This window comes from Sceloporus undulatus, chromosome 3 (genome assembly GCF_019175285.1).
Source record: "Sceloporus undulatus isolate JIND9_A2432 ecotype Alabama chromosome 3, SceUnd_v1.1, whole genome shotgun sequence".
In the NCBI taxonomy this organism is placed as follows: Eukaryota; Metazoa; Chordata; class Lepidosauria; order Squamata; family Phrynosomatidae; genus Sceloporus; species Sceloporus undulatus.
The window spans coordinates 261,059,448-261,073,332 of record NC_056524.1 but is presented as its reverse complement, the minus strand read 5'-3'; positions in this window follow the sequence as shown (position 1 = coordinate 261,073,332).

The following is a 13,885-nucleotide window of genomic DNA, read 5'->3' as shown; positions in this document are numbered from 1 at the left end:
AAAATACAATAAAATATAGTAGAATCCTGCAAACACCAACACTTAATAAGCTTACTCAAACATTGTACATGTACAAGGAAGCCTTTCCATTCACATACACTTTCTGTGTCTCAGACCTCACAGCTATGTCTAAAAAAAAATTCATTTTCAGTTTCGACACATGTGCTGACACTATACAGGTATTGAATGTTACATCAGGAAATAAAAGTAAATGTAATAATCTTGTCTTTTGAAAACAACACATTTAAAGGAATTTTGAGTATACTGTTTCTTCCCAAGTTTACAGGGAAATCACAGTGCACCAGCTTTGTTAACAGTTCAAACCATTCTGACAGGATGACTTGCACAATATGAATTTACTTTCTATGCACTGTGATTAAGTATATACAGTACAACTATTTTACTTTGTATGGATATGCTTTTTTTTGGAAGCCTCACCTCATTTTTTTTTAAATTAAAATGCATTAATCAGGGGTTATATGGGAGCCAGCATGGTGTAATGGTTTGAGCGTTGGATGTTGATTCTGTAGACCAGAGTTCGAATTCCCACTCAGCCATGGAACCCCACTGGGTAACCTTGGGCAATTCACATTCTCTCAGTTTCAGAGGGTGGCAATGGCAACCCCACTCTGAAGAAACCTGCCAAGAAAACCCATGATAGCCTGAGGATTGCCATAAATTGAAAATGACTTGAAGGCCCGCAACAACAAATATTGATCACATAAAAATCTTTTACTACAAAATCCTGTTTTATAGTGACTGCTGTCCAAACCCTTCTGTCCCTTATTCTTTAGTTTCTGCTGCCCCCTAGTAAAAATTGTCTAGCTACACCTATGTTCACCATCTGGATTGGGGCCCCATGCCTGCCTTTTTTGTTGCCAAAAAGGATCTATGGAGTATCATTTTAGGACAACAAATATCACAGGCTGCTATAGATCCTTTTCAAGCAGAGTTGGCGAATGTGTGCCCTTCTAGATGTTGCTCGACTGCAGCTCCCCAGGAACCCTCACTGGCTAGGACTGGTGGGAATTGCAATCGAATGACATCTAGAAGACCACATATTCCCTATCCCTGCTTTGAAGTGCTGTCCAGTATGTATCTTTGCTATCCTTGAGTTTCTTCCTTGGCTTCTCAGTGTTCTGAGGGACAGGGAAGGAAAAAAGAACATTCCTTGGGATGCAGATCTTAAATGTATTTCTTTGTTCTCCGTTTATTACTATTGGGATCTGAAGCTCTCAAGAAACACAGTACTGTTATACTAACTATGTGAGAGCTTATTCCTTCATTACTCACTCAGTGCGGCCTAATGACCTAAACATGTTAAGCATTTTTTTCTTAGAGAAGTTGCCTGAGGTGCATTGATTCCATTTCCTCCGTGAAGGGCTTTTTGCCGATGTGCAATGACGCAGCTAATCTACTACTGAACGCAGAGGAGCTGCCTGTGTACTGCAGCAGAAGATGATCCAGGAAGGGAGAGGCATCATTCTTTACCTGGAAATGGTCTGTTTCATTCTGTTGAAGCCTCTAGCATTTTGTTTATTATGCATGTCAACCTTGCCCCCATTCCCAGAACAGTCCCTTAAAAATGGAATTTGTTGTCAGGTTTTAATGCCATGCAAAGGATGGTAAATGCCATAGTTTCATTAGTAGGGATGGAAAAGACATTTGCATGTTTTAAAACAAATTGATCCAATTTGTAATCTGGATACATTTGGAGTAGTTGGGTTTTTTAGTCCAGTGAGGGAATATAATTTAATAAGGGAAGAGAACAAATCATCACCACCATCATCACTACCACCACCACCACCACCTGACATTTGTGGATTGTTTTCAGAAAGAAACTGCCAATGTCAGATTCTCTTTTTCTTTCCTTTTAAAAATTTTATATTTAGTGTGATGCATTGGTTTGAGGACTTTTGGAGAGAATGGTCCCAATCCCCCTCAGCCATGGAAAATCCATGGGTAATTCACACTCTCTCAACCATAGAGAAAGGTAACGGCAAACTGGAATAAATTATGCCAGGAAAACTCTAGGTTAGAATTCCATAAGTCAGAAGACACATAACAACAGCAACTCAAAATGAGTGACTTTGAAAAATGCACACACAACACACACTTTAATCATCAGGAAAATGTGTACAAAAATGAGCACATTAGGAGAGGTGTATACCAAAATATGCATGTATTTCCAGCCAACTTATGTATAGCAAGTCTTGCAACCTTATGCAAATCAAGTATGGGAAGAATATGTAGGTTGAATTAAGAGAAACTCAATACATTTAAGAGTGAGATTGGAGTTTATTGCATGGGGCTTGGTGAACACGACAGGAGCGAAATGGAAGGGAGTGGGAAGGGAACAGAATGGTGGAAAATGAATATCATCACATGGGAGAATGCTGCTGATGCTGCCGGAAGTCCCCAATCTGGACTGAAGTCTGGGATGGTGTCAGGGAGGAATGCAAAAAGACTATCTACAGAAAAAAAGAAGAAGAAAGAAAAGAAAAGAAAAGAAAACAAAGAGAATCCTCAATGGATGACAGACAAAACTCTTCAAGCAGCCAAGGACAGATAAGAAGCAGACAACAACAAATTGAGAATTCTTAGCCAGAGAATTATAGTGCCTCAACAAACTACCAATTCCATGAATTCTTAGGATGTTGCCATGGTAGTTAAAGCAGAATCATAGTGTTATATTTGTGAAATTTGATAGGGCCCCATGTGTACTGGTAGCCTGATGAAAGGGAGGATATAAATGTTATAAAGAAGAGTTGATAGTAACCAAGACCCAAGCAAGACCCAAGGTGACAAGGACATAAAAACCTGCTTTATATTGCATCAGGCAATTTACATTGCGTCACCTTGTCTTTTCTCATCACATCTGAAAAAGGCAGGGATCATGTCATGAGGTTTATGACTAAGCCACTAACATCCCTCAACTTCTCCCTGCATATGAAATTTAAGCCATCTGCCATTGAACCAAGAACTCTATCACATGTCAGATATCCAGTGCTTGGAAAAGTTACTGTTTCAAACTAGACTAGACTTTCCTAGAACATACTAGCTGGGGAATTCTGGGAACTGTAGTTCAAAAAGTAATTTCTCCAGTTCTTACCTTTGATACTTAGGTCAGATTCCCGATTCAGGGGCCCTTTCACATTTTTCACAAGTATAGTGCTACAGCTCCACACAATCTGCCATAACTTAATCCTAAGAAATCTGTTGCTTGCAGTTTGGTGAAGCATCAGTTCTCTGGCTAGGAATTTTGAATACAATTTTCTACCTCAAACTCCCAGGATTCCACAGGATGTAGCCATGGCAGTTAAAGTGGAATCATAGTGCTATAACTGTGTAGTGTGAAAGGAACCCTGGGAAAGGGTAGAGGAGAACCTTCTTACCTGGTATAAGGGCAACTTCATGGATTTCTAAGCTGAAAGGCATTGAGCACTTGGATTTATGATATTAAATCAAGTCATTCCACCTCAGCAATTTGCCTCTGTTACCACCAAAATATGCATGTTACCACCATTGCATGCAACTCTCTACTTTTTACTTCCTCCAAAAGCCATCTTGAACAGATGTACAACAGGCAGAAATTCAATCTGGGAAGTTTTTTCTCCATGCTATGACAAAATTTTCTATGCAGAATGATTCTTCTACAATACTGCAGGAGATTGATTTTCAGCCTACCACAGATCTGCTACTGGAAATAGCTGCATTCCTATCCCTATTATTAAGTTTCTTAGAGATTATTTTGTATGGCTTCAGGCCCTTTCTGCTTGTATTACAAAAACCTGAGTTAAGTGATCACACAGAACTGATACCTTTGGAGTCACTGGTGTGAAGCTGACTTCTGACTGGGGACCTCTCACAGGCAGGCTGGTTGCCTCCAATTATGTTTCCACCTTTCCTTGAAGGCACAGAAACAAAAAAAAAAAGGTAATCCTGTCCCTGAAAACTGTTGGCAGTCTGCCACTGAAACCCATGAACATACAGAAGTCAGGCAGGCTGCTAAGCTGAGATGCAATCAGAGCATTAAATATACTCACTGAAGCAAGAACCATAGGCAGCCATGACCAAGCAACTGGAACTGAGGTTAGCTGTCTCTTGTTAGATGGACAGGCTATTTAAAAAAAGGCCTGGCTTGGGTACTGGGACTTCTTGTTTGTGAATAGTGTTCAGCTGGTTTTCTTGGAACTTTTTAAGGAAAGGTTGGAATCCCACCAAAGAAGTACTCTGCTTTAATCCTCTTTAACTTTCTGACTACTACATTCTGGGGCAATCAGAAGCTACCAAGTAGGGATGAAAAGAACATTTGTTATTTTTTAATCCCAGGTCAAAAAATGGGAGTTCTGATAATCCGAACATGCTGTTGGAAAGAATAATAGGCCAGGAGGAATCTTGCATGATTTTGTTCCCCTAGTCAAGTCTCCTGCAGTGTTGTGGAGGAATTATTTTGCATAGAAAAACATGTTGCTTTTCTGTACAAAAATCTGTTTTCTGCACAAAAGCCTTTTCTACACAAATACACAATTTCCTACACATTAAACATTTTTCTGCACAGAAAATAGTTATTGTGCCCCCCCCCCCAAATAACGTGATGTGCTCATCTATTCAGAATAATTCCTCAGCAACACTTGGAGACAGTTCGTTCTTTTTCTCCTGCAATGAAGAGAAAACTGCTGTAATCATTCATCCCTAGAGACAAGGATGAAATAGTTGAGGATTTACATCCCTATTGCTAAGTCATTTTTGGGGGTGAGCTGTTAGATGAAGATAGAGTGATGAATGTGAGTGGATTAATCGTGCATGCTCCCCATGATGAAAGCCAGCATGGCATAGTGATTTGAATGTTGGATTATGACTCTGGAGACCAGGGTTCAGTTTCCAGCTTGGCCATGAAACAAACCAGGGTGCTGTTGCTGCCCAGCAGCCCCTCCTAGGTTTGGCAGCTAACCAGGTGGAAAAATGAGGCAATGGCAACAGTGGGGCCACAGACTCCTTTCCTTCTGGGGAAGCCAAGTAATTCAGAAAAAAAATTGGCTTTGATCGAGATCCTGTATTGGACATATAGCTATGATCTGTTTTCTGATCTGACCCCATTAAACCCACCTTAAAAGCCAGGAAACTGCACTGAGTGAAAGAGTTCTGTGGTGCTGGTGAGTGGGGCAATGAAGGAAGACCTGTACAGTCTTATTCTGCCAGTGTGACATGCAGAAACAGGGATCTGTATGGGGTCCTGTTATAACGCCACACTGCTAAAAACGTATGAAATTATTTGATATTTGAAACAAGACAATTTAAAAAGAATTATAACAATTTAAAATAATGTACAGTTGTCCCTCCGGATTTACTGACGGTTCACAGTTTTGAATTTCCGTGGACAGGAAGCCAGGAGGGACAAAATAGCAAACGTGACCAGGAACGTGTGACCATTAAAAACAAGTGTTAATCAAATAAAAGAGTAGATGAAAAGGACAGTTTCTTAATTGGCAACAATCATAATTTATGGGCTGGGATTAATCTTGCACCAATTACTTGATAGATGTGTTCAACTTTAATGGGTGCCTCTTTTATATTTGCAAAATGAGACATTTCATCACAGGACTATAGAGATGAAAGGAGGCCTGTAGGACATCTTTTCCTTTCCCCACCTCTCTCCTTCTTAAGGAAGGTGGCTGCAGCATCTACCTTTGGACCACCTCTTGGGACAAATGCTGCATTGCGCGCATGCACACGCACACAGTGCTTTTCTATCATTGGAAATAAGGATTAAGCCATTAAGCTAAATGCTTTCAGGTGTGTATGTGGGGTGTCCTCCACTCCATACTTTTCAAATACAATGCAGAAAGCCTGAAACATGAAAATCACAAATGCAAAAGTGCTGACTTGGAGGTGACATAATTCAGGTCTGCTTGACTTCTTTTTGCATCCCATGCAGAGAATTGGCTCTCTTGCTGTTTGCTGTTTCTTTGAGGATATATCTCTGTAGGCCAGCTCAGGGAAGCTGTGTTTGTTCATTTGATTTTCATTTATCATCACCATAAGCATAGGCCTGAGCTCTGACAGATAATGGATGCGGTGTGTGGTTTCCTAATGGGGTGCTTAAAACACACACATACATACACGTACTCACTCCAAGAATCAAAGGTACAGCGAATGCTCTGTTTCATGTTTCCAAGCAGACTCCTTCAGGCATTAACTATCTACTGTTTAAATGATATTATTCTAACTGCCCAAAGGAGAGAGCATCTCATCTGACTACTAACCTGGAGAGGGGACCTATGGTCCTTTCTCCAGGTTAGTGGTCAGATGAGATGCTCTCTCCTTTGGGCAGTCAGGATAATATCACTTAAACAGTGTTAGCTGGCAGTGGTGGTAGCTGGCAGCTCAAATATCAGTGTGTGTGCATAAACTGCTTCGAGTTAAAGTCTGAACTTGGTATGAGTTACTCAAGGTGCTGAAGCCTATCTCCCCAATTAAATTTAAACCCCGAGCAGATTCACTGCCCCACTGATGTGGAAGCCAGCAGCTGTGCTGCTTTGAACAAGTGGCACAATGGGGGAAACTCAAAAGTTGGATCTGAAATGAATGTTGACAGATAGCTGAAACTCACACATCCCCTTCTGATTTCCAGTGTTGCTCTTCAGCCACATTAAAATTTCAACCCATGATGGGGAGAGTGCAGCCTTTTTGTGCTTCCTACTGGGTGAACACCCTACAGGCCATCTCCACAAGTAAACTGGGCATTTTGCATTACTGAAAATTGTTGTTTCCCTGACTTAATGTGATCAGTGGGGATGTGGAGATGATTACTCCAACCAAAAATGACATCCAATGGAACCTTTCATGTTTTACATCAAAATTTATAGTCTGAATGTCAAAATGTATCTCAGTTGATGCTTTAGTTCAATGCTATTCAAAGTGGTGGTTTCTGGACTAGCCCTGGTCCCCAAGCCATTGGCTGCTGGTTCCTGAGTTTCCATGAAATAAAAAAAGTTGCAGCCAACCAGCTCAAATATGGTGCTGGCTCCCCACTTCAGATAGCTTGAGAAATGTTGTTTAGGTTTTAGTTCTTTGCACACTGCAAAGATGACACATTGAATCCAGGAGGGATTACTTCTCAGTAGATCTGTATATGATTGTGCTTTTAGACTTGTTGATGTCTTCTGAAAGTCAAACCCAAAATAGGTATGATAGAATCTTCCTTACATCTTTGAGGTTTCCTTTACCACTTCCTTACAGAAGGTCCCTGGTCATTGACACCTGCCCTGCTTGTACCCTTTTCACACTCTCCCTAAGTGTATAAGGGTCAGGGTCCCAGGTGTCTTCTTCTTCTTAAATTCATATCTTAGGTAGTATATTTGTCTTTGTCTATAATGTTTAGAATTCACTCAGAGACATTGGTTTCAATAAATAAACAGTAACCTTATTGAGCAACATTCAGTAAGAAAGTAGCTTAGGTAGTTTAGTTCAAAGTTAGTGTGGTTACATTAATATAACAGTTGCAGATTTATCACAGTTTTCTCTGTATTAACGTAAGTACACTTCCCCTCCTAGTCAGATTCCTTAACTGACCGAACTGACCGTACCTTTTCATTAAAAGACTCCAAGGCAGTTAGCCAAATGTGTTAAAATCAATATAAAATCATAGGAAAAAAATCATTCAAAAACAAAACTTAGTAGCATCACTGTTAATTACAAAGCACAAATCAGCAGATGCTAGTAGATAACTCCATAACAGTCCAGATGGTTTTTAAAAAAAAATCTGCAGGTTAAAGCATTTGTTCCTAATAAGAGCAATTCAAAACAAGCTGATATGAAAAGTCGTCAGCTGACAGCTGTCTAATACTGTGAAATACAAAATATTAGTACATGTTACCTATTAAATGCTGTCAAATTCTAACAAACTGAGGATGTGGAAGATGAGATGTATCATATACATACATGCATGCTGTTCTTGCTGTTTTATAAGACTGCAGAGGACAGATTGGTCAAGTGGAAAAGACTGAATGGCATGGTTGCAACAAACTTAATGGAAGTAGTGGTGAGATCACTGTTGAACACTCCTCCATTTACTAATTTCTGGCTAAGTTTTCAGCATTCCATTCTTGGGGAAAATGGTTGCCTCTGGTTGACAGGAATTATCCAGATACCTTATTCTGCATTACATGGGTTACCTAAACACATGCCAATTTGGTTTCATGCTTAATCATGGAATGAAAACAATACAGTATATGCATCTGGTAGTCAATCTGTGCTGGAAACTGGAATACATTGCTATTATTTTTACTGGACCTCATAGTGGATTTAAATACCATAAATCATGGTACACGTCTGGATTGTTTATCTGAAATACAATTTGATGGCATGGTGTTATGGTGGGTTTAGTTTTTTCTGGAAGGAAAGAGTTCCAGAGGGTGGTGGTGAAGGAATTCAATTCAGCTTCTTTGTCCTTGCCCTTTGGTGCTTGTCTAAAGGATTCCATCCTGTTCAGCATCTCCATGGAACCATTGGGAGAGGTAATCCATATGTCTGGAGCTTGATGTCACCAATATGTGGATGATCTATAGCTATATCTCATTTTTCCCTCACAGTTTATAACTGGAGCTTGAAAAGGTTACTTTGGGGGAGCGTAACTCCCAGAACATCCTAGCTAGCATACAAAGTGAGAATTGTGCTCCAAAAAAGCAAATGTTTCAAAGCTCTGATCCAGGGAGGTTTGGAGTTCTGAATTTTTGTTTTGAGGCAATAATATATTTTACAGTGTGCATAGAAACAAACTGACACATAACCCAGACAAGGCAGCTTGTTCCTGATTAGTAAAAACTACTAACTTGGGAACAGATGAATTCACCTTTTATGCAAGTTCACAGTGTGAAGGTGAATATTCTTGGGCAAGTGCTACCTGTGTCTCAACCTGACTTGGCCTGGGATGCTCAGGTGATGACTGCTGCCAGATGTACCACTGCCTACTTTTGGCTTGTGTGCTGAGCCCGTTTTTTGAAGAGAGCAATACAAGCCTTAGGTACATTATGGCTGAACACACTCTTCATGGGGCTGCCTTTGAAAAGGGTCTGGAGTCTTCATTTGGCCTAGTGTAAGGCAGCCAGGTAGACAACTCATGTTGTATATTGGGAGCATATTTCTTTGTTGAAATGGCAACTTTGGTTTTTGGTTAGTTTCTGGGACAATTCAGGGGCTAATAAATTATCTTAAAAGACTCTTAACTGTTTAGAAGCTTCATGTCTCTGAATGACAAGTTTTCCACATACAAGTCCACCTGGTCCTTACGCTCATCCAATGGATTCAAATTAGAAGAAAGGACTACATATTAGGAAGAAGGTAAGTGTGTGTGTGTGTGTCAACACACATAAACTGTACTAGAAAATTGGTCAACTACAATGAAATTTTCTGCATCCTGGGACTTTTTGTGGGTTTTTTTTGGACAGTGTGTGTGTGCGTGTGTGTGTGTGTTCATGAAGGAGAGCAAGAGAGAGAGACTTTGTGAGATATAATAATGTTCGTAACAACAAATGTGTATTTTTTGAAAAATACATTGCTTTCTGTGAAATTATTTTTTCTTTAAAAAGCACTGTTTTTCAATTGATGAAATTTCTAGAAATCATGTAAAAACATTTTGCAAAGGAACCATTAAAATATACAGAATTATCACCATCTTACACAATGGGAAGAAAGCATTTGATTCTTACAAGTGAGAATGCAAAAAAAAGGAGGAAGAGGAGGAGGAGGAGGAACAGGAAGAGGAGGAAGAGGAAGAGGAAGAGAAGAAGGAGAAGGAGGAGAAGGAGGAAAGAAAGAAAGAAAGAAAGAGACTTCAAGCCTGTACAGACAGGCCAAAATAAAGCTGCTTCGGGTCACTTTGGAGGTATGCTGTTTCAATGATGCATGCGTCTGAAGAGGCCAGAAGCCGCACCAAAGCCATGCTCCAGTCCTAGGAACTGGTGTGCAGCTTTGGTGCAGCTTCTGGCCTCTTAAAATGTGTGTGTCATTTAAACAGCATACCTCCAAAGTGACCCGAAGCAGCTTTATTTTGGCCTGTCTGTATGGGCCCTTCATATCCCTAATAAGAGCCAGTGTGGTGCAGTGGCTTGAAAGTTTGATTATGAGACTGATAAACCACAGTTTGAATCCCCGCTTGGCCATGGAAACCCACAGAGTGACTTGGGCAAGTCACTCTTTCTCAGCTTCAAAGGAAGGCAAGGGCAAACCCCTTCTTAACAAATTCTGTCAAGAAAAGGTCATAATAGGTTCACCTTAGGTCACTATAAGTCAGAAAATATTTGAAGATTTGCACAGAACAACAGTATCTCTAGCATCTACTCACACTCTGAGGTCTAACCTGCACCACAGAAATAATGCCCTGGGACTTGTTTGAATTTTGCTGGTAGGTCCCCCCCCCATGGTTTTTTTAAAGAGGATGATTTTCTAAACTGGCTTTTTGGACTGCTTGACTTTTTAATTGCTTTTCCCTGATTCTTAAGCTGTTTTTTTAATTGTTGTCTTGGTGCCATGATTGTTTTAAATATTTATCACCATTAAGCTGCCATAAACTTGCAAAGAAAATTCAGTACACAGTTTTAAATAAACTAATGCATGCATATGGAAAAAGTTTTAGATCCATTTGAGGCTTAAAAGATTTTTGGACTACACTTTCCAGACTCCACCAGCTAATATGACCTGGGAGAGCAGTAGTTTTAAAACAGTGCAGCACTGTTAAGAATCAGCAGCTTAACTGAGGCCTGAGACAGACAGGCTGAAAGGGGCATGGTGGTGGCGATACTAGGGATAGGGATTGCACACCAACTGCACAGTACCTAACCCTAGTATGTGCAGGCGGCGTCCTGATGGTGGCCTCCCATCCATATGGGGGCTGCCATCTTTATGTAAGTGACACACACATCCGCACATTGCTGCATGTTGTTTACATCACAGGTGTGCCAATGGTGCACTCATGACATCTGTTTGGTGGCGTAAAAAGAACCCGGGTTTTCCAGGTTCTTTTTACTCTGGAGGAAAGCCATGCGGTTTGGTGGCTGCAGCTTCTCTGTGGAGGGAAATAGGCTGTTGTCAAGCTGCCCTTTTGGGGCGGTCTGTCCTGGGCCTGAGTCTGACCAGGAAAGGCAGGAGTCAAGCAGCCCCTTTTCAGTGGAAAAAGTCTTTGTGGTTTTTCCTGTAGTATCCATGGAAATCTGATGAAAAGCACATTACTGCATGTATGGCCTGTCTACTTTGTATGAATTCAGATGGCTGTATATTTCTGGCAGAAGGAGGGTGAATAGATACAAATAGATGTGAATTTGTGCCAAAAAGTGAAGACAATCAACTGTTGATGTGAATGTGTGAAAATCCATAGCAATCTGCATAATACACTCACATGTGGACTAGTCTGAAGTCTTCCCTTCACGACTGCATTTTCTACTAGATGAAATTTCCAAATGCATTTCAAAAGAAGATGAACAGAGAGGATATTGTGTTAATCTAGTCATAATGCAGCTCAGGACTTTGGGCAGGTCTGCTTTTACCCAACAACATGACTGGAATTATGATTCATGTTGCTTTGACCAAGGCTCAAAGAAAGCACAAGTACATAATGAAAGTGCCTGATTGAAAGGTTCACACATGTCTGGAAAAAAGGGTCAGAGAGTTGCATGTTGCACCAATTGATTTTTTTTAAAAAAGCAAAGTTCTTCAAGGTGCTTCACAAATGTATATCAGCAACGGCACAAAGGATCAAAAGATCAGTAAGAAGAACCCATTAAATCTGGCCATGTTTGGAATTACAGGGTTGCGGCTGGGGAGAGTGTTGCATGGCTGATGCTAATTCCTTCTTCTCCCTATCTTTAACCATATGGCAAAGCATTGAAAGTAAAGTGATGGAACATTAAGCAGGGACCCCCCTCTGAGCTGTACTTTTACGTATTCAGCAGTTTTCACTCCATTCCATTACTCTGTACAGCTGTCTTGCCTTATTAGTTGATGCCAGACTCCTTTTGGCTTGGAGAAAGTGCATCTTGCACTGTCATCTTTAGATTTAGTTTCCTTTGTTTTCTCTCAGCTGATGGATGGCAAACATCTGTGCAAAGCACAGAAAAGTTACTTTTAGGGAGCTAAATCCCATTGTTCTTTCTCATTAGCAGATCTGTGGAAGTAACAAATAACTCCCAGAAGCCTTCAGCTGGGATCTTCACAAGTCACTGGCCAACAAGTAACTTTTCCAAGCTCTGCATCTGTCAAGTTTTTGTGTTGATGGGGGGGGGGGGGGGGGAACGCTGTGCATTCTAAGGGGGCTGAAAGAGATTTTAGTGTTAGGTAAAGTCTTGGAGCAAGGCCAGGCCATGAGAGAAAATGTGTCAGCAAGGTTGAAAGGCCCATTAAAAAACAACAACAAACTAAATTCAAATGGCAAAAAAGCACTGCAGTTTTAAAATAAATGGCTGGAATTTAGTATGGGACTGAATGTCTATAGAAGACCGTGGGAAATAGAATTGAGCAGTTTTGCAACTTCTGTATTTTTCAAGGGACTGTGGTGTTACTATGTAAGGGAGCCAGCAGAGTAACCATTGTACATTGGGTACTAGTTGGGTGCTGATGCACATTGGCTAGTCCTGATGCACATTGGGACACCAGCCAGGGAGTAACAATGTGCATTGGTGGAACTCAGTGTGCACTGGGACACTCTTGCCCTAATGTGCATCTTCTCAATTCCCCAGGAGAATTCTGTAGTGCCTTGGCTATGTAGCTAAGTTTGCTTCAAGTTAATAATAATAATAATAATAATAATAATAATAAAAATTATTTATGTTTCCCTGCCTCTCCCGGTGGATCGAAGCGGGGTTACAGACTAAAAAAGCACAAAGTGTTTACATAAACATTCAATTAAAAGCAGCTAAAAACAATAAAATATACAACATCATACAGTAACAATAGCATCAACAAACAAGGCAGGGATCATACACAGATAGGACCAAAGGGCGCCATAATAATAATAATAATAATAATAATAATATTTATTTTTCTATTTCCTGCCTTTCCCTGTGGATCGAAGCGGGATCCCATCAAAAACAGCAATACAGTCTACAAAATATATAACAGATTAAAAACATCCTCATATAACCACAATACGCAATACAATACAATACAATACTAGTCAATGCTAGTAGGCCAGCAACATTACAGTAGAGCAAACAATGTGTCTGCAGTGGTGTCTATAATTATGCAGTATGGACTGCAATATGGAACTGTGGCTAATGTTCTTGTTTTGAAAAGGCTGCTGCTGTTGTTGCTGCTGCTTCTGCTGTGTTTTTACTGTTAAGGAGGAGAGGCACCTGAATGATTTTCTGCTTCCATTGTTTAAGTCACTTGATTGGTCTTGGCCAATATACACTTTGAGTTGGGGTTTGAGTGTGCTCATTCATTTTGTAGCTCTGTTTCAGGCTGCTAACAACATGTTTTGTTCCAGGACTGTTCTCTCCAACTTGCAGGAGAGAAACAACAGCTGAAGCATAATCAACAGAAGACTTAGAAACTATACAGACTGCCCCAAAGGGGCGGTCTGCAGCTGCTCCTTTCTGGTCGGATTGGGGCCGTGGCAACCTCATGCTGCGGCCCCTATCTGGCCTCTGGAAGGTGCAAAAAGGAGCCGCAAAAAGTGTCCTCTTCTTGCGCCCTCCAAAGGGCGCCATAGCTGCAGTGGTGTCTATAGTTATAATGTATCTTATGTCTGTGTATCTAACATAATGCACACTTATGAATGTTTGCCTACCCCTGCTCATCATATGTATTTGTCAATAAAGAACCATTCCCTTGAGTCTCAAGTACACTTTCCTTTCAAGGGAATGGAATGAATGAAAGATAAACTCTTCCA